Below are 21,057 nucleotides of genomic sequence, written 5' to 3'. Positions count from 1 at the left end.
AAACTCCCTCACTCTGTTCAATCCCATTCTTCCCTCCAGGCCTTCAAAACACCTGTTCACCACCACCTCTTATCGTCCCCCATCCAAATCCTCGATCTCTTCTACCCTCGTTAATCTACCCCAAACCCACCTCCTTCAAATTCCCTGCTTTCCTTCCTGAAAGTCCCTGAAATGTCCATCTTATATACCCCATGTTCCCCACCCCATCCCTCTCCCTCCACAGATCTCCGAACGTCTCTGTTCCCCACCGTTTTGTCCTTCCCACTCCCACCCCTTTTGTCTCATGCCACCCTTGCTGTGCGTTGTGCGTTAGCTCTCATACGAGCCTCGACAAGGTATACAAAAAACCCCTCAATTTCCCTTACCACTACGTGACACGAGCACCCATGAAATGGATCTGATTATACTGTCAACTTAACGAGTATTTATTGCCCATATTCGCTAAACAGAAAGAGAGGTATACAATTGGGGGTTTTGACAAGACGCCCCCAATGACCAGGTATGATGGGTTCTGGAGAGCCCGCCGCATCCTTCTTGGAGGCTGCACAAGCTTGAAAGCCCATAGCTCCTGAAATCTGTCGAGGTCCCCCCATGACTGCGGTGAATCATGTCTCCAATGCACTCTGCTCTTTATTCTTGACTGCTCAGTCATCAGGTGCAATCCACAACAGCTTCAAGGTTCGTACCAGCTCCCCTGGGGCAATGAGATGTCAAACTACCACACTGCTTCCCTCAAAGTCGGCGTTAGGTTCGTCCCGGAACAACAAGCACAGCACAGGAACAGTGCAGCAGTGAAGTTCAGTGCAGCGAGATGACCGACGAGGCACCGTCGAGTGAGCGGGTGAGAAGGGACGAACAATCTCCAACCAGACAGTCACATGGAACGAGCAACAACCCCATCTTTTATCCAGCTCTCGGGGTGCGTTACCATGCCTTATTCTCTTCTACTAGCCGAAACTCCGTCACAGACGGATTCCCTTCCATGAGCCCAATATGACAACCAGTGGCGGCTCTTGTAAGAACCGGATCCCAGTCGATGTACTCCATGGCCTTACCGAATGAGGCCTACAAAACGTCCTTGTACACGACATTTTTGGTGTACACTACTCCTTGTGAAGAAGTCCCCTGATTTGTTAATGCATCTACTTTGACATACAAACACCGCGTCAAAACTTCTCAGGTCACAGTACCGAGAAAAACGTGACGCGACCGCAAGGAGGAGCACAAAATTGGTCCTTCAATATTAATATAGAAGATACAATGTTTCTTGTTACATTTTTGTGTCAAATTCACATTCTAAGGGAGTCAGCATGTGCAGAAGAGGGTTTTACATTGCAGACGCTATTTTCGAGGAGTGGAATTACACCTCTCAGGGGTGACGGTCTGTCGACGACAGACGTAATGACATCAGTGAATGACCGATGATGTCATGACGTCCTTACGCCTCTCAGCGGTGACGTCACACGTCGCCATGTAAACGGATGTAAAACGAAGTGTTTATTCTGCTTCAGAGTTGAAGGTTGACTATTGCCACTATGTGCGATGCACTCTTACAGGTACGAAGTTTCTTTCAGTCCAGGTCACAGTACCGAGAAAAATGTGACGCGACCGCTAGGAGGAGCACAAAATTGGTCCTTCAGTATTAATATATAGATGATCCGCAAATTTGCGTAAGCGCCTCGCCCCAATTGGCTACCCAGCGCAGGAGCACGTATGCTATGTGATCCGCATATTTGCATGAGTGCCGCAGACCGAATGACTGTCTGTGCAGGGGGCATGTCCGCTCTGTGATCCGTTCTTTGTCTGAACCGAAGTGCTGTTCTTTAACAAAGGTTGGTGCTGTGAAAGCTTACTTGCGCCACAAGGGTTCAGTCCGCAAGGAGGGAAGACGAAAGACTGATGTGGGGAAAATACATGTAACGTAAAAAAGGAAACGGATTAGAAAAACACTGCCATCTATTATAAACGCATGGCTATTCACACAGACTTCGATATGCTGAACTTGAAACAAATACTTAAGAAATAACTTCTGCTATACAAAAGATTCATTAACCCCCAAGGATCATTTCTATAACACTATGTTATACAATGTAAAGTCCAAAACATAATCAGGAGTTAAATGTAAAGGAAACAACTTGAATTCATCAGGAAAACATGATTAATCTGCTTTAATTTTGCATAAAAGAGTGTTGGAATGTACAAATTAAAGGTTAAAATTACCAAATTTTACCTTTGTGAGTTTCAAAGGAAAATATATTTGATAACACCCGATTTGTGAGCTGTTTGCCGTATTAACGGATTTTCTAAATTATCGAGCCAATTTTTTTTCCACCCATCACATGCAGCTGTTTATAAAGACTAATGTTTGTGAACATCTTGAAACGTTGATATAAATGCAACGTCGTTTTTCGGTGAAAGGTACTCAAGGTTTCTGGGTTATAAACAGTACGGACGGACTGTAGCACACTGACCCCAACCTGCCAATATCGTGTGTGTGTGTGTGTGTGTGTGTGTGTGTGTGTGTGTGTGTGTGTGTGTGTGTGTGTGTGTGTGTGTGTGTGTGTGTGTGTGCTCACAAAGCATAACATTCGCTCTGATAACTCCTCTACCCCCCACCTCTCTCTGTCTGTCTTTCTCTATTTCTGTGTCTCTCCGGACGTGTCTGGGCGGTGTTTATGTCCGGACGGGAGTTTGTCTCCCGACGTGTCCGAGTGGTGTTTGTCTCCGGACAGCTTGGCTTCAGACTTGTCCGGGAGGTGTTTATGTCTGGAGGGGAGTTTATCTCCAGACACGTATCTCCATGTGTGTCTGGACGGTGGTTATGTCTGGAAGTGTCCCGATATGAAATCGTCTCCGGACGTGTCCCGATGGGAGGTAGTCTCCGGACGTGTCCCGATGGGAGGTAGTCTCCGGACGTGTCCCGATGGGAGGTAGTCTCCGGACGTGTCCCGATGGGAGGTAGTCTCCGGACGTGTCCCGATGGGAGGTAGTCTCCGGACGTGTCCCGATGGGAGGTAGTCTCCGGACGTGTCCCGATGGGAGGTAGTCTCCGGACGTGTCCCGATGGGAGGTAGTCTCCGGACGTGTCCCGATGGGAGGTAGTCTCCGGACGTGTCCCGATGGGAGGTAGTCTCCGGACGTGTCCCGATGGGAGGTAGTCTCCGGACGTGTCCCGATGGGAGGTAGTCTCCGGACGTGTCCCGATGGGAGGTAGTCTCCGGACGTGTCCCGATGGGAGGTAGTCTCCGGACGTGTCCCGATGGGAGGTAGTCTCCGGACGTGTCCCGATGGGAGGTAGTCTCCGGACGTGTCCCGATGGGAGGTAGTCTCCGGACGTGTCCCGATGGGAGGTAGTCTCCGGACGTGTCCCGATGGGAGGTAGTCTCCGGACGTGTCCCGATGGGAGGTAGTCTCCGGACGTGTCCCGATGGGAGGTAGTCTCCGGACGTGTCCCGATGGGAGGTAGTCTCCGGACGTGTCCCGATGGGAGGTAGTCTCCGGACGTGTCCCGATGGGAGGTAGTCTCCGGACGTGTCCCGATGGGAGGTAGTCTCCGGACGTGTCCCGATGGGAGGTAGTGTCTGGACGTGTCCAGGCGGTGTTTATCTCTGGGTGGTATTCATAGTATGACCGGTATGAAATGGATTTCAGACATGATTTTCTTTCCATCTTCATTGTTATTCAGATGCAGAATAATTTTGATGAGAAGGTATGAATCGTAATTAACGCTCCACTGCACGTCTGCCTTCCCTTCCTCTCACTGCCTCCTCTCCTCTCTCCCCCCCCCCACCCCCTTCCTCTCTCTCCCCCCCTTCCTCTCTCTCTTTCTTTCTCTTTCCCCCTCCCTCCTCTCTCTCTTTCTTTCTCTTTCCCCCTCCCTCCTCTCTCTTTCTTTCTCTTCCCCCCTCCCTCCTCTCTCTCTTTCTTTCTCTTCCCCCCTCCCTCCTCCTCTCTCTTTTTCTTTCCCCCTCGCTCCCGTCTCTTTCTCTTTCCCCCTCCCTCCTCTCTCTCCATTTCTCTTTCTTCCTCCCTCCCCTCTCTCTTTCCCCCTCCCTCCTCTTTCCCCCTCCCTCCTCTCTCTTTCCCCCTCCCTCCTCTCTCTCTATTTCTCTTTCTTCCTCCCTCCCCTCTCTATTTCCCCTCCCTCCTCTCTCTCTCTCTCCTCTTCACTCTCTCTTTCCCCTCCCTCCTCTCTCTCCATTTCCCCCTCCCTCCTCTCTCTTCTCTCTTTCTTTCCCCCTCCCTCCTCTCTCTTCTCTCTCTTTTTCCCCCTCCCTCCTCACTCACTCTTTACCCCTCCCTCCTCTCTCCTCACTCACTCTTTACCCCTCCCTCCTCTCTCTTTCCTCCTCCCTCCTCTCTCTTTCCTCCTCCCTCCTCTCTCTTTCTCCTTACTCTCCCCCCATCCTCACTATCTCCCCCCCCATCTCAGTATTCCCGTCAGAGAAGCAACGGGTGGTATTTGCTAGTATTAAATGTCAGGTGGATTCTTCATTCTGCAAGAAGGATTGTAAGCATAGAGTTGCGTGTTGATTGAACGGAGCAGGAGTGTGTGATATTGAAGGGAGGTTAAGTGACATCGTAGAAGGTCGTGGTTGGAAGACGCTGGTAGTGGTACATACATTGGCACAAGTAAATATAGGGAAGGTTACTTGGAGGATTTGAAAAATAGGTATCATAGCTTATTGAGTAACTCACTGCAAGCAAAGGGTTGTGAGGTAATGTTTTCTGGTATTCTTTCGAGAATCGGAAAGGGAATTTAATTTACGAGTACGTTCGCGAGAATAGGAAAGGGACTTTACCATTCCTCCAACCGCAGGTCAACATACTGTATAAATCGCTCAAAGTATCGAGTTCCCCTACTCGGAACTGAGGAGATCAACAAGGCCATAGAAGCCTCTGCTAGTATTGCCAACCTATTGTTGTTTGTCTGTGCTCCATTATGCTGATATATTCTGAGCATTAAGGAAGGAAGCACCACATACTTTTATTATACAGTCCTTGGTATGACTCAGCCAACCAGACTGGAAGAACGGTGCATGGAGCAAGGTTTTGGGTTCAGGAAGCAATGGGTATCATTTCTGGGCAAAGGTAGTGTTTCCAGAATGATGGCCAAAGGTGAAACAGAATGGGGGCAGTAAGGTTTCCAGTCAGAATTTACAACGGAACTAGAACGGCACTCGGAAGAGCGCATACCTCTGCCAGGCTGAACAGTTTACATTTTGTATCCCACTGATAGGCTGGATCTGCATCCAGACCTCAACCCAAATCTAAATGGCTCGTTTTGGTCACATACCCACCTCATCCACCAAGTTTTGTCATAATCTGTCCACAACTTTTTGAAGTATCGTGCTATATATCATTTTTGGTTCTATCTCTCAATTGTGAAGAATCACTTAAAATTCCAGGATCCGGATCCGTATCCGATCCTCACCAAAATCGAATCAATCTGTCCTTGTCACACACCAAACCTGTCCACCAAGCTTTTTGAGATACTGCTCATAGACAGACAAAAAAACAGGGGTGAAAACATAACCTCTGCCACCGAAGGCAATAAGGGCTTTTTTTTTTAGTCGAAAGGAGGGTGTCGAGGGTAAAATGGGAGGAACTGTAATTGATAACATGAGTGGTAAAGGCAAGCAGGGAAAAAATAATTAAGGAAGGAAAAAGTTTAAAATAACACTACATACAAATGCTCGGAGTTTGGGCTAGCATGACAGCCTTAGAGCAGGGGTTCCCAAACCAAGGGGCGTGACCCAAACTTGAAAAAAAACCCTCAAAATCACTGTTATTGAGGGGGATTTTTTTCATGTCAAAAGCGTTTTCTCTGACAATTTTTATCGTAAGTGCCGGTACCATTTGGGTGGTGACGCAAATGTGATTTAAAATTTTCGGCCGTGGACAACAAAGTTTGCGAACCACTGGAACTAGAGGTATGCACACTCTCCTCCAAGCTGTCTTGCCTGGGTTCGATTCTCGACCCAGGTATTAAAAAAAAACAAAAACAACAACAAAAAACAGGTCAGCCCGGTGTTTCACAGGCAGGACGATTCATCAATGTGTGTGCCGTCCCTCGGATTAACGTTAAACAGGCATCCCGTGTGCCAGCATTCGTTGGTGGATGTTAAAGATCCCATGGTGTTCTTCACGAAGAGTCGGAGAGCTATCGCTGGCACCATGGCCAAATTCCAAATTCCTGCCCTAACTAGTCGAACGTCAGGTATGGCCAGCCGGTTCCTGAAGAGCTTCCCCCAGCCAACCCTACAAGAAAAGGTGGGTTATTAATGGCCATTAAAGAAGAAAACAATTGCTCGGAGTTTAAATAACAAAATGGGGCAATTTCGGCTATAATACTGACAGCGAGGAGTATGATGTAGTTGTAGTCACTGAGAGATGTTTCAATGAGCAGAAATTGAAGGAAAGGATGAAAAGACTACAAGATGTTTAGATGTGATAGGAAAGAGAAAATAGGAGATGTCATCGGTTGCCTCTTCATTTTTGCAGAAGATAGTCGTTTCAGGTGTAGGTTCTCTTTCATTTATTGTGCATCTGCAAATGGCTGTGAAGCCAGATTCTCAATCTCCAAGGCTTTCCACACCCAGTACACGAAAGAACTGGATGGTTTGGTTCAGCTCAATTGCTCTTTCTAGCTCTCCTTTTCTCCTGAGCTGACTAGATTTTTGTTGTTGTTGTTGTTCACAAGTGACACCTCTTCTTGAGTGCTCTCCAGGCACTTCTGTATAATGTCTGCCTCTCCCAGTCCATGATGGTCATCCCACAATCCTCGAGGTATGCCTTCACAGAATCCTTGCATTTTAGCCTTGGCCTCTCTTGTTGGCGATGACCACGTTTAAGCTGACACTATATGACTGCTTTGGGAATATTGTCACGAGTCATGCAAACTATGGGTCCACTCTCTGAGCTCAGCTTGGATGATGGACTGCTTCAATTCCAGTGATGCTGCTCTCTTTAGCACCTTGGTGTTGGGCACTTTATCCTGCCACCTGATGCTTACGAGTTATGATGTTCCAAAAGCGTTTCATGTGGAATAAGTATGGAGAAGTGAAACTTTATGTGTCTGGAGTAAGTAATCCATGTATCACAAGCATACAGCAGGGTAGGTATGACAACAGCTTTTATGCTAAGAGTTTGACACTTCTCTTCTTCCATAGCGTCTTGTGCAGTTGGGCAAAGGCTGAGTTTGCTTTTGCAGATGTTTCTAGAGATTGTACAGCTGAGATAAGGGAAGTTTTCCAAAGCATTCAGGGTTGTGTCCTTGACAGCAATAACAGCTGGAACGTTGTCAGAGTTGGATGGTGGTTGGTGCGATTCCTCCATTTTCTTTAATCTGATGATGGTAAGGCCAAAGTTGTTGCCTGCATTTGAAAAACACTTCATGATCCGCTGGAGACCATTCTCAGAGTGTGACACGAAGCACGGTCATCGGCGAACAGTAACTCTCACCATCATCTCTACCTTAATTGAGGATTTTTGCCATCTCAGGTTGAAGAGCTTTCCAATTGTTCTGAACTTGATGTAGATTCCATAATTTCCTCTCCTTTGTGTCTTTGAGACAGGCCTATAGAAGGTGTACAATGGCTCCATGCTCCTCAGCAGGTTCATTGCTGCCATGCTCTTTGGCTGGGTGTGATTTGATAGGGGATGAGGGGGATTTACTTGGCTTTGGTGTTTTTTTTATTATCTCTGGCACTGCACTTGAAATTACCATCCCCGAGGGGGGGGGGGTAAATTTAAGCACAAGAAACTAACCAATGAAAATCCACGACGTAATAGTCATTACGTTGTTGCATTTTGATGAGACATTTATTAAAAAAAAAAAAAAAAAAAAATAAAAAAAAATACTTACTCTAATATCTATGGTGCATACAAGAAAAAAATACTAGAGTAAATATCAACTGAGGCTTTTTTTAAGCAACCAGAGAAGAACCAACTTGAAGATTCGCCAGATGAGTGGGGTGGGGGAAAAACGGCACTTCAGCGCCCCCTGCTGAAGGGGTGGGGGAAAAAAAGCACGTCATGAGGAAGGCAGCCCCGGCAGTATGGATGAAGGGGGAGGCCGTAACGAAACCGACATTAGGCCAAGCCAGTAGCAGGCTGTATACAATCAGGGTCTGTGTGGGGCAGGGTCGATTTGAAAAGTGGAAGACAAATGGCATTTGGCTGCAGGCTAATGCCAATGGATTAAATGGACTAACCTGTGGGCACGCAAAATGTTGTGGTTTTTTTTAAATCAGAACACCTCGCTGTCCCAAGCATCAAACAAAATGACTCCAGTGGTGCTGAAAAGCAGAAAAAGGTCAAAAATGGAGAAAAGGGTGAAAAATCACCTGAAATTGACTTTTTTCGTTGCACAATCAGCAGAACCAGAAAAGGATCCTCGGCCTCGCCCATATGCTGAGGTGTGTTCAATTACCAATTAGCTTGCCATCGTTTGCCAAGCCAGCAGTTCCTTATCAAAGGCTTGGTTGGAGTGCTTGCTTGAGTGCTTAAGTCACTTGGCAAGCACTCGACAAGAAACTTGACAACTGAACATACCCAAGATTCATACCAAGGTGACGAGGATAAACATCTAGAGCGTGACTTCTTTCATCCATATTGATGAATTCGTGCAAAGGGCAGATTTTGACATGACACATGGTAAGTTTAGAGAGATGACAAAGCAAGTTAGAGGTTGGTAAGAATCGAAAGCGGGTTTCTATTTGAATTATTCCTTTTTCCAAAGGTGGTTAAAAACCATGCAAAAATTCCTTTGTAGGAGGGAGGGATTGGTGGAGGTGGCATGAGGGAGAGGAAGGGGTGGGGTGGGGGAGGTGGGAAGAATAAGGGGAGGGATGGGGTGGGAGGAGGTTGGAGGGGGGAGGAAGCACCCCTTCCCCTCCCTCCTCCCCCCCACCCTTTCCCCTTCCCCTTCCTCCTACCACCTTCCCCCACACCACCCCACCCCATTCAGAGGATTCACAAAAAAATTTGGGGATGTTTTCTTGAAAAACATATCCACTAACGTCTCAATGACTATCTCATTGTGTTTGTGCACATATAACAACACCAAAGCTTTGAATCGATCCTCCCACATGGCACTCCTGGATGCATTCTTCATGAATTTCAATGGTGAGTTTGCCTTTTCAATGCCACTGGATGTCACAGATTTTGGAAGCAGCAAATTTAGGGTTTTAGTGACATTTGGGTAAATCAGTCAGCATGTTTTAGTGTCTTCAAGGGTTGTTGAGATGTCATCAGGCTTGCTGTCTTGACCGTCCCACATCCGTGCCACAACTATTGCTGAAATATGGACGGCAGGGTGAAACGGAAGACCAAGAAGGAACCCGAAGAAGTAAAGAGCAGAGATGGAGTCATCAGGAGGAACCATGTGGATAGGATTCGGGTTTCAGCCGATACTCCTCAAACACATCCAGGGGCAGCCAAGTGAACCTTACAGAAAAACATTCTGCACTAATTCACTTCTCCTTCGAGACATTGATAACGAAAGAGAGAAAGAGTGTGAAAGAGAAGGAAAAGCCAGAATAAGAATGATAAGAATGACTAAAGAGAATTATGAAAAAAAAAATATATATATACATATATATATATATATATATATATATATATATATATATATATATATATATATATATATATATATACATATATACACATATATACACATATATATATATATAAGAGAAAGAAATGTGAAAGGAACAAAGATGTTGGGAAGACCGCAGACAGATAGATTTCAGTAGTTACTCTCCAGGCTCAAACACAGCAACATGTACAAGTTACCAGAGGTCCCTCGTCCTGATAGTAACTCAGGATGTTTATTCTTATAATGTGCTCAGTGGATAATATGAATTGATTTGAATCAGAGTTTTATTTGTGTGGATTTATATGGTGTTCAGTGGAAGAGGGCGGGGGGATCCATAGCTAGATTTTTTTAAGCATCAGATGGAGCATGTCATCACGTAGTAGACGAATTATTCCTTGAAAAGGGCCCTGTATAAGGCTCCAGAAGCATTTTTTAGTAAAAGTTGGGAACATGACTTTTTAACATAATTAAAGGCCCGGTCACACCTTGACGTTTTAGCCAACGTATGCCGATTTTTGAATTTTTTTTCTAAAACGCTGGCACACGTTGAATATGTTATGGGTAAGTTTTGATAACATTGAGAGCACGCTGAAAAACACTGCCATACGTCGTTGTACGTTGGCTTTAAACGTTGTACTTTTCGGTTGTCCTCAAATTTTTTCATGCTTGAAATTTCACGACTTATGCCGGCGTATGACTCACACGTTCCGCTACGCTGGCCACAAGTTGTATGCACGGTCTGCGATCGTTGACAGACGTCAACACATGCTACTTGTAAGTTAATCATAAGTTGAGACACGCCGAGGTAATGTTTAGCGTACCCGAAACTTATTTCTAACCTATGATTAACATGTTGTTGGCACGTTACGCGATCGTTGCCACACATCGACAGACGTTACTTTTAAGTTACTCATAGGCTGAAAGACGTCGGTATAATGGATCGTCCTTGCGTCAGCGTCCACGGCCACGGCCAGGACACTTATTTGCAGCATTCTTCAAACTTTTCTTCGGCATGACGAGGATGTTCACACTTCGATGTCTAGCTTGGCTATGATTCCAATTGTCCATCGGCAGGGTCTATTTAAAATAGTCGAGTTTGAGCGTTTTAACACGTTCAGAAGAAACGCTTCAAATTTCCAAACCCCAGCGTCAAAAAACAAAGGCGAGTGACAGCAATTTAAATCGTTCATTGTAAACAATGAAAATGGCTGAGTGGTACCGTTTAAAAGTCGTTGAGTGTAAAAAAAATCAAATTGTTGAGCGCAAGCGTCTACTTTCAATAGTGGGGTTTGAGCGATTTAGCACGTTCAACAGAAACGATTAAAATTTCCGAGCGCCAGCGTCAAAAAACAAAGGCGAGTGACAGCAGTTTAAATCGTTCATTGTAAACAATGAAACTAGCTGAGTGGTACCGTTTAAAAGTCGTTGAGTGTAAAAAAAATCCAATTGTTGAGTGCAAGCGTCTACTTTCAATAGTGGAGATGCAGCCATTTAAATCGTTGAGTTTATCATTTAAATCGTTAAATCGTTAAATGCAAGGACGATCCATCATAACCCACACCCTCCCCTCACACTCACCTACTACTGCCAACATGAACAAACTACTACTAATACTAATACTGATACTGATACTGATACTGTTACTGCTGACATGGACATTGACTCAAAAAGGACTCGAAAACACTGTTGGGTTCCCCTTTTATGAACACCATTTTTATATACCAATTCCCAAAACTGCTGGGAACACGTTTTTATATGGCAGTTGTAAGCTAGAAACACATTCATTTTTTTATTTTTTTTGTCGACCGGATGACGTCATTGGAATACGTCTACATACGTCGATGTGTGTTGGGACTACGTAAAGAATTGATTCAAAGCACGTCAAACATAAGTTAGAAATAAGTTTCGCGTAAAAAAGACATTACCGCGACATGTTTCGACTTATGAGTAGCTTATAAGTAGCCTTTGTGGACGTGTGTAAGCGTCCACATATCGTGTGTAAAACTTATCCCCATCGCATGCGGAACGTGTGTCATACGGCAAGTACGTCGTAAAATTTTGAACATGTTTAAAATTTCTTGACGTACTCTACTTACTACGACGTATGATAGCATACTTTAGCGTTCTACTCACGTATACCAAACTTACTCATACCGTATTTGACGTGCCCCCAACGTTTTAGACACATTTTTCTTAGGTCGGCATACGCTGGCAAGATCGCCAAGGTGTGACCGCGATGTTGACACTTCCATTTCTACGGCAGTTATGATTCGAATCGTTGTGCGTCAGCCTTTTAATAGGCTACGTCACGACATCGTCGGCGATGCGTGCAACGCGCTATGCCGAAGTTAGACTATCGTTGGGCATAGGTTGTGTAGGCCAACAACAGGTTCAGCATTCGTTGGTATAAGTTATCTATAACACAACGAAACGTTCTGTGTCCATTACTAATATGTTATGCATACGACCAACTCGTTATGAATACGTCCCAATCTTAAAAAAAAAACATCAAAAGTTCAACGTCAGCCAGCGTTTTACATACATTTTAATACGTTGCCATCGCTGGCTAAAACGTCAAGGTGTGACCGGGCCTTAAGGAACACTGAGTTCGACTAGCCCTGTTCCCAAGCTGAATTTTGAGTTTTTGACCATCTAATTAGCATAAACAAAATGGCTGCCAAATTGACAATTTGGGGTACTTTATTGGGACAGGCATTACTATACCAGCACAATGCTCATCTATTTTACTTGTGAACAACTGTTAAGTTGTTAAGTTAAGTTGTTAAGGGCTTGTGTAGGCCGATACTGATGATTCATTCTTGTTTACAGGCTACAATGGATCCTGTGATTCGCTTGAAGAGGCCGTCACCTGTAGACTACAGCTTGTGCATTTTCTGCCAAACGCATAAAGCCAGAAAAAACCCGAGTGAAGCAACTGAACATGGACTCACAACACTCAGGAATGCAGCCTGTAGCAGAGAGAAGCTGAGGGACTCCAAAAATATTGACTTAATTGATCGTCTTGAGAATGCATTAGATTCTGCCACAGCCGTATTGTTGTGGGGCTGGACGTCGGCTGCGAGCACGACCGCTAGATGGAGCAGTAGAGTTGGCTCGACCGATCGCCCGGAATTCAGATCGTACTTTTCGGAAAACTCCGGAAAAGTACGGGTCCCTTTCGGACCGTGAAGCGTCAATATTTCGGCCACGTGGTACAGGGTTATTTGCCAATTATCTTCAAAATACCTAGAGACCACGTGGCGATCTACCGAGTCGGCACACCCTCGACGGCTCCCGTACGAGCAGAGCCATATTCACGCCCGACCCGTGTGCGATCCGAGCGGTTTAATCGCCGAGATCCGTTGGTCCAAATGTCCCCTTACAGCCGTAACCGCTTTTACTATTTCTCCAACACGCAGCACACAAAGTCAATGAAGGAATAGACATGAACGAGCTGAAACATTGAACAAATGGGGTTTATTTATACAACAATAATTGGGGAATGAGGGAAGCACGTAAGAAGCAGAGTTAAACCGAATATCAATAATACACGTATATACAAGCAAAAACACGTAAACAGTTTACTACTTAAGGCCCGGTCACACCTTGACGTTTTAGTCAGCAATGGCACGTATTAAAATGTATGTAAAACGCTGGCTTACGTTGAACTTTTGATGTTTTTTTAAAGATTCGGACGTATTCATAACGAATTGGTCGTATGCATAACATATTAGTAACGGACACAGAACGTTTCGTTGTGTTATAGCTAACTTATACCAACGAATGCTTAGCCTGTTGTCAGCGTTCACAACCTATGCCCAACGATAGTCTAACTTATGCATAGCGCGATGCACGTATCGCCGACGATCACGTGGCATAGCCTATTAAAAGGCTGCCGCACAACGATTCAAATCATAACCACCGGAGATATGGAAGTGTCAACATCGCAGTCACACCTTGGCGCTCTTGCCAGCGTATGCCGACCTCTGAAAAATGCGTCTAAAACGCTGGCGCACGAAACGTCGAATACGGTATGGGTAAGTTTGGTATGCGTGAATAAAACGCTAAAGTATGCTATCATATGTCGTATTAAGTGGAGCACGTCTTGCAATTATATATGCGTTAAACATTTTACGACGTACTTGCAGTATGACACGTTCCGCATGCGATGGGAATAAGTTGTACACACGATATGCGAACGTTGGCACACGTCGACACACGTTACTTGTAAGGTGCTCATAAGTCGAAACACTCAAGGTAATGGTTAGCGTCAGTGTTCCAGACTCCCTGTTTTTTTTTTTTTTTTTCTTCTTCTTCTTCGGTATGACGGTGATGTCAACACTTCGATTTCTAGTGCGGTTATGATTTAAATCGTTGAGCGGCAGCCTATTAATTACATTATATTATAACCGCACTAGAAATCGAAGTGTCGACATCACCGTCATACCGAAGAAGAAGAAAAAAAAACCCCTAGGGAGTCTGGAACACTGACGCGAACCATTACCTTGACGTGTTTCGACTTACGAGTACCTTACAAGTAACGTGTGTCAACGATCGCGTAACGTGCCTACAACTTATGGCCAGCGCTATGCGGAACGTGTGAGTCATACGCTGGCATAAGTCTTAAAATTTCAAGCATGGAAAATTTGAGGACAACCGAAAAGTACAATGTTTAAAGCCAGCGTACTACGACGTATGGCAGTGTTTTTCAGCGTGCTCTCAATGTTGTCAAAACTTACCCATAACGTATTTGACATGTACCAGCGTTTTACACAAGTTTTCCAAAAATCGGCATAAGCTGGCTAAAACGTCAAGGTGTAACTGGGCCTTTAGCAGACGGGCCCACGGACACACACACGCACACACACCCAAATAAAGTGGTGGCTGAAGCTTTTATTGCGGACTTCAGCTCGGAGGGACAGGCGAGCTGAAGACCAGGGTCTATCTTGGACCTGTCCACCTCATGTGGTCTTCAAGCTGACTCGGTCCGCGGAGGAGGAGGAGGACAACGACCAAGACGAGACGAGACCAGCCCTCGACGACGACGAAGGCCCAACAGGACGAGGTCTCCAGACCAACTCGACAACCACCAAGACCAGCACGACGAGCCCAGCAAGACGAGCGCTCCAGCAAGATGAACGTTGCAAGACGACGACCACGATGGCGACTACCAAGACAAGAAGGCTCCAGACCTTCCAGACGACGACCAAGCCCAGCTAATACGAGATGTGATGTGATGTCCCAGATGTACCTCACCAAGATCAGCGCCCACATCTTTATTCACCCTGTTTTGGGGGGTGGGGGGGGGACGTCTCCGCCCTACCCGCTCTCGAACTGAGGTGGTGAGGTCCCTGATTGGCTAGGGCGGCCCACCCCTCCCATCCTGGGCGGGGTCTCGATCTGAGGTGGTGAGATGCCTGATTGGCCAAGGGGGCCCACCCCTCATTCTGGGCGGAGTCTCGAGCCGAGGTGATGCGAATCACCACCCATGTTCGTGGCTGAACGCACGAAGAACAATGCACAAAGAACAATGGCGCCGGTCAGAGTGGGGGAAGGTGTAAAAATAAAAGAAAAACCCTATCAAAGTAACTCAGCGCATTTACATTTAATCACCCTTTAAAGACGGGCAAGGAAGCTATCTATAAAACACATACTTACTGATATAACTAATCTATAGGACCTGAATGTTGTGTGCGATAGGTTTCCAAATTCGTAACAGTATCTCTTGTGAGGCACAGAATGTGCAATGCCCACTTCACGGACAAGAGTAAAATAGAACGTCTTCAGAGGACTCAGACAGAGTATTCAACAGAGGGAGCAGCTTGCAGTTCAGGTGTTCCAGGTGGTAACAGGCATTCATTGTGAAAAGGTGTGCAGCCAGTCAACTGTCAAACAGACATTTTCTGTCAAACTGCAAATAAGAAGGCACGACTGATCTCCGTCATGACTAAGCAAATGAGTGATCAAATAATTCAAGCCTCACATCTTGACGACAAAGTTGGCCTTCGACTGGCAGGAGTGATTGACCTAATTGCAGCTGAAGCCAAATATCATCTGCCTTGTCTTAGCGCATTTAACAGGTCTACTTCAAAAACAAAGCAGGAGTCAGCAAATACAGACCTTGCTATGATATGGCTTTGCCAAGAGCTCCATCAATCAGCTGACAAAGGACATGTGATTCTTCTGGATGATGTATGGGAAAGGTATAAGGAGCTAGCTGAGGAATCTTCAACCATGATTCAGACATCCTATCAAAGCAGAAGAGGAACATTCAAGGAAAAGTTGCAGTCACAGCTTGGGGACATTTTCAATTTCTTTCAACCTCTTGACAGTTGTATATCAGAACGAAAAACCGTATTGATTCCCACGAAGTACCAGCCAACAGCAGTTTTGCAGATGAAAGCAGACACAGAGGAGAGTGAGGAAAAGTTAGCCTTTCCTAAGTATGAGCCCCAGGATGATATTTTCCTTTCACTTGTTCATGTAGCTATGAAAGTCCGTGGAGACATGATGGAAACTCCAGGACACAAAGGGTTCTCCGTCAGTGAAGATGCTATAGCATACATTACCGAGAGTTTATATATGCTACTGAGACTTATCGTCGGTGGCCAGGCATCCCTTTAAGATGATAGCCCTGGGAACAATGAAGAACATGTCCGGAGCATTGTTCTGAGTGTGGCACAGAGGAAACCAACAAATCTTCAGAAACCTTTGTCTGCAGAATATACAATGTGCACACAACAGACTCTGTTGATGCAGCACGGCATTTATTGTTCTCCAATACGGGGAAACCAGAAGCCACGGCCCCAACAAGTGATTCGCTCCGTTTCCATTTGATGAGAGTACACTATCAAGCGATGATATGGAGAAATTCCCACTGTCCCACACCTGAGCTCCCTGCGCCCTGTGAAATGGGATGGAGACTTGGGGAATCAGGACTGCAACCCATACTGTTGGCATCGAGTCCCATTCCAGACAGTTGCCTTGAAATGGTAGCCTGTGCATGTCGGAAACAATGCAAGACTCGACTTCAGGATTACGATGCACATGAATGTGTGCATGCCAGCAACAGATTGATGATCAGACTCCTTGCATGAATACAATGTGATTTGCCTAAAAGATGTTAGGCATTCCTGAAAACGGTTTATGCTGACTGAAATTTGTTCACGAAGCAGCATGATAGAACTTTGTTTAGTTTTTATGATTACAGACGAGCAACTTTAACTTCTACATTTTAATAATAAACATCGGTAACCATGTAAACATTAATTTAAATGCTTCAAATATGTCTTTATCATTTTTCATTTGCCATTTATCAGGTTTGCACGCATAGTAACAGTTACAGCAGAAAATAGATTTTTTAGTAATGGCGGTAGCTAATTCGCATAATAATAGATGTTTGGCATGTTACGAATTTTATTAGCCTGTCACTTTGATCTATTGCTCAAGGGACATTTCTAAGATGCGTACATGTGAACAATGTGCATCTATTTAAATGGTATAGTAGTGCCTGTCCCAAGAAAGTGCCCAAAATTGTCAATTTGGCAGCCATTTTGTTTATGCTAATTAGATGGTCAAAAATTCAAAATTCAGCTTGGGAACAGGGCTGGTCGAATTCAGCATACCTTAATTATGTTAAAAAGTAATGTTCCCAACTTTCACTAAAAAATGCTTCTCGGATGCACATTTCTCAGAAATACGTCGAGTCTATAGGTTATATTTACTCTTGTAACAGGGAAATTGTCACAGTAAGTCGTATTGTAAAGTATGCACTGAGGAGGCAGTGAGTGTTAACTTAAAGACAGTACTGAATAAGTTTGTTGTGTAAAACCTCCTGTTTTCTCGCGAGGCCGAGTGAGGACTTTGGCACAAACATCAAAGGCACATGGGAAAGCATTATAGTACAGTAGATCAAGTCAACATTCCACCAGAATCGTTCAAAATGTGAAAAAGTGTGAAAACTGGTCCACATGACTACTTTTGCATGCTCTTTCATATAAGAGCAAGACACACATGATCAGACTACAATTACGGCCGCCATCTTGAATTTAAAAATGGCTGCCACCGAAAACTATTTTTACAATATCTTGGCCACCAAGAGGCATAAGCACTTGAATAAAGAGTCTAATCCAGTGTTTTCACACACAAGGAATCCAATAAACACACTTATAATGCTCCATTTTCAGTGTTTCTGCTTTAAAATCGAAATGAGACCCTTTCATAAACAACTAAATACTTAAAAGTGTTTGCTCGATGTTTGATATCCAAATGCTATGAGCGTGTAGAAATGGCTTTGTCCAATTTAATTTTCAATATAATGTTTTGAAAGGTGTTATAATTCTAAGAGCCTGCCTGTCATTCGCTCTGAAACTATGGTCCGCGGTCGTTCCAGCTGTCATTCGATCCATGCGTTCCAGAGAACGTCCCTGTGCGTGGGTCAATCACTATCACTCTTTGCATGCATGAATATGATCTGTATTGCAATTGATGCACTAAAAATCAGTTGTTGTCTGAAAATAATGAGATGTGATTGGAATCACTGATAATCCTTCTGCTTTGATCAAGTGGATTACAGCTGGTGCTGAAGTGGCTCGAATCATCGACGAGTTTGAGAATTCATTTGGAATTACTTCCACAAAATCTACAGGGCACCATGATCAGGGACAATCCATTCAGTTGAAATTTGCCCAACACGTCAAAGCTGTGGTTGCAACATTTGAAGAATTAGGTAATCCCTTCACAGAAGATACAAATGATCTGATCATGCTGGACACAAAGGAGGTGATGACAGAAGATGCAATCTTTAGGCTGAGGAATGTGGAAGAAAATGGGCAGTCAAAATATGACACATATGCTGCTGAATGCTTGGAGCAGAGTGTGAAACAAATTTCAGACATCATACGAAAGAACAACATGGCTCCCTTCCACAAGACTTCACCCTCAAAACACTCCAGAACAACACACCAAATTATGACTCTGAAAAGCAACTGTGAGTTGTTTGGCAGAATGTACATATCTTGTCAGTCCCGAGAAGGGGACATGGATGAATTCTTCAGTCATGAAAACCAGGACTCACCACCTTCTCGATCAGACATGGGAGAACTGAGGCAATGTACTAAATCATACCTTATTGGATGTTTCGACAAGCTGGCTACTAGTACGGCTTCTGAGTGTGGTACACCAGAGGTTGATGCCAAGATTCTCGATGGATCTGTTATAGTCAATATTCTGCTTCCTACGTCCTGCTCAACATTTGGAGACTATGCTGAAAATGTGTTCTTGCCTTATGTACTGAGAAATCTGCAAAACACAAAACGTCTGGATGTTATATAGGATCGGTATATTGACAACAGTTTTAAGAGTTCAACGAGAGAGAGAGGAGGGGAATTGGGAGCCGCATTATTGTCACAAATTATACGCCAATTCCGCGGAACTGGCAGAGCTTTCTTCGTGTGGACCAAAATAAGAGTGAGCTGTATCATTACCTGTCACAGTGCTAAGTTAACCACACAAGAGAAGGAGCTATATAGTACACAAGATACCAATGTCATCTCTTCCCAAGAGTGCAACATAGAATCTTCTCTTGCTCCATGCAACCATGAAGAAGCCGATACGAGGTTATTCGTGCATGCTCTCCATTGTGCACAAAATGGCCATCACAGAATCCTGATCAGGTCAGTCGACACTGACGTCGTTGTCCTTGCAATTGCCATATTTCACACTTTATCCCTTGACGAACTATGGGTTGCATATGGAGTCAAGAAACACTACAGGTTAATACTGGCTCACACGATTGCAAACAGTCTTGGTGAAAATAAGGCCAAAGCTCTTCTGTTGTTCCATGCCTTCACTGGCTGTGACACATCGTCGTCATTCAGTGGTATTGGGAAGAAAACTGCTTGGGACACCTGGACCAATTTCCCTGCTACAACGGACACTTTCTTGAGTTTATCCCAAAAGCCGTCAGTCTCAGATGAGAATGTGTGTCAACTGGAAAGGTTCGTCATTCATCTTTATGATAGAACCAGTGAATGCACCGAGGTGAATCGGGCAAGGAAGCTTCTGTTCGCGAAAGGAAGACAAATAGGAGAAAGAAGACAAATGTTATCTCCTACCACCCACAAAGGCAGCCCTCACAGAACATATCAAGAGGTCGACATACCAGGCAGGACACATCTGGGGCCAAGCTGATATCAAAGCAGCAGTTACCGAGCCCATGCAACTGGGGATGGACGAAGAACGCCACTGAACATTGGATACCTTTCTGGACAGCACTTGCCGAGGCGGCCAAATCCTGAACAGAGTTGATCAAATGCGGCTGCAAAAAGGCATGCAGACCACCATGCAAATGTTTCTGTGCATCTCTCCCGTGCACTGAACTTTGCCATTGTGCAGGAACATGTTATCATACAGATTGAAGTCAGAACTGTGTCTCGACCAGATGAACTATACTTGGGACAGTGTATATGTCATTTTAAAGCAGAAAGACTGACAATAGAGCATTTTAAGTGTTTATTGGAATTCCTTGTGTGTGAAAACATTGGATTAGACTCTTTATTCAATATGCTGGGTCTATTGGTGACCGAGATATCGTAAAATATTATTTTGGGTAGCGGCCATTTTGAAATTCAAGATGGCGGCCGTAAATGTGTTCTGATCACGTGTGTCCTGCTCTTAGATGAAAGAACATATAAAAATGGACATGTGTGCTAAATTTCACACTTTTTTCACAATCTGAACGATTTTTCTTTAATCTACTGTACTATTGTGCTTTCCAAAGAGCTACATTATGAATTGTATGGCCAGTGAGCAACAAGCCATGGTGGTGAAATCAGCTGCAGAGCCCTGGATAGGGGCATAAGACGTTTAAATCGGAGGAGCCTCATGGGGTGGGACGGCTCCAAAAATGGCACACCCACACCCATGGGCGGCCAATGAAAGCCCCCCACCATGCATGAAGGCAGTTCCAAAGTCCAAATACCAAGAGGTGCTGCCTCCCAGGTACTTCCAATGGTGTCGTGAGGACCACTGGGGGGGGGGGGGGTTGCAGGGCCACGACCTGGTAGCGGCACCATTCAGGGCCAGTAAGCATCGGAGGTGACCACCTGGGCATGCGGTCTAGTATCCTCTGAGGTTCTTGGATAGCCATTATGTGGAGACCTGCCATGCTGAATTGGTGTAAGGACGAAGGTCTAAAACCACATGAATATGGGTTTGAGTACCACCCACCGGACAACAAAACCGGAGCATCTGCTGAAAGTTATGTTGCATCTCGTACCCCCTTATCCCTGCATTTCTGTTTTTAAAACCTCATTTTACCTAAAATAAACGCTCTCTCGCGTGTTGCACCGCCAAGTTCGGCCTCGGATTGGAGCGATCCTTGGGGTTACGTAAAAGGTAAAGGACAGCTACTTGAACGCAGTGTGGGTTTGGTAAACTTGGCGATCTTCAAG

General features: G+C 44.9%; 1 protein-coding gene across 1 annotated transcript in view; it reads right to left on the bottom strand.

Moving 5' to 3' along the window:
* SRSF3 (serine and arginine rich splicing factor 3) overlaps positions 1–21,057 on the bottom strand; it is a 57,969-nt gene that overhangs the window by 35,891 nt on the left and 1,021 nt on the right. The window lies entirely within an intron of this gene.

This window comes from Eptatretus burgeri, chromosome 6, assembly GCF_056783735.1.
Source record: "Eptatretus burgeri isolate ZD-2024b chromosome 6, Ebu_testis_v1, whole genome shotgun sequence".
NCBI classification, from domain to species: domain Eukaryota; kingdom Metazoa; phylum Chordata; class Myxini; order Myxiniformes; family Myxinidae; genus Eptatretus; species Eptatretus burgeri.
This window is presented reverse-complemented; position numbering and strand designations above follow the sequence as displayed.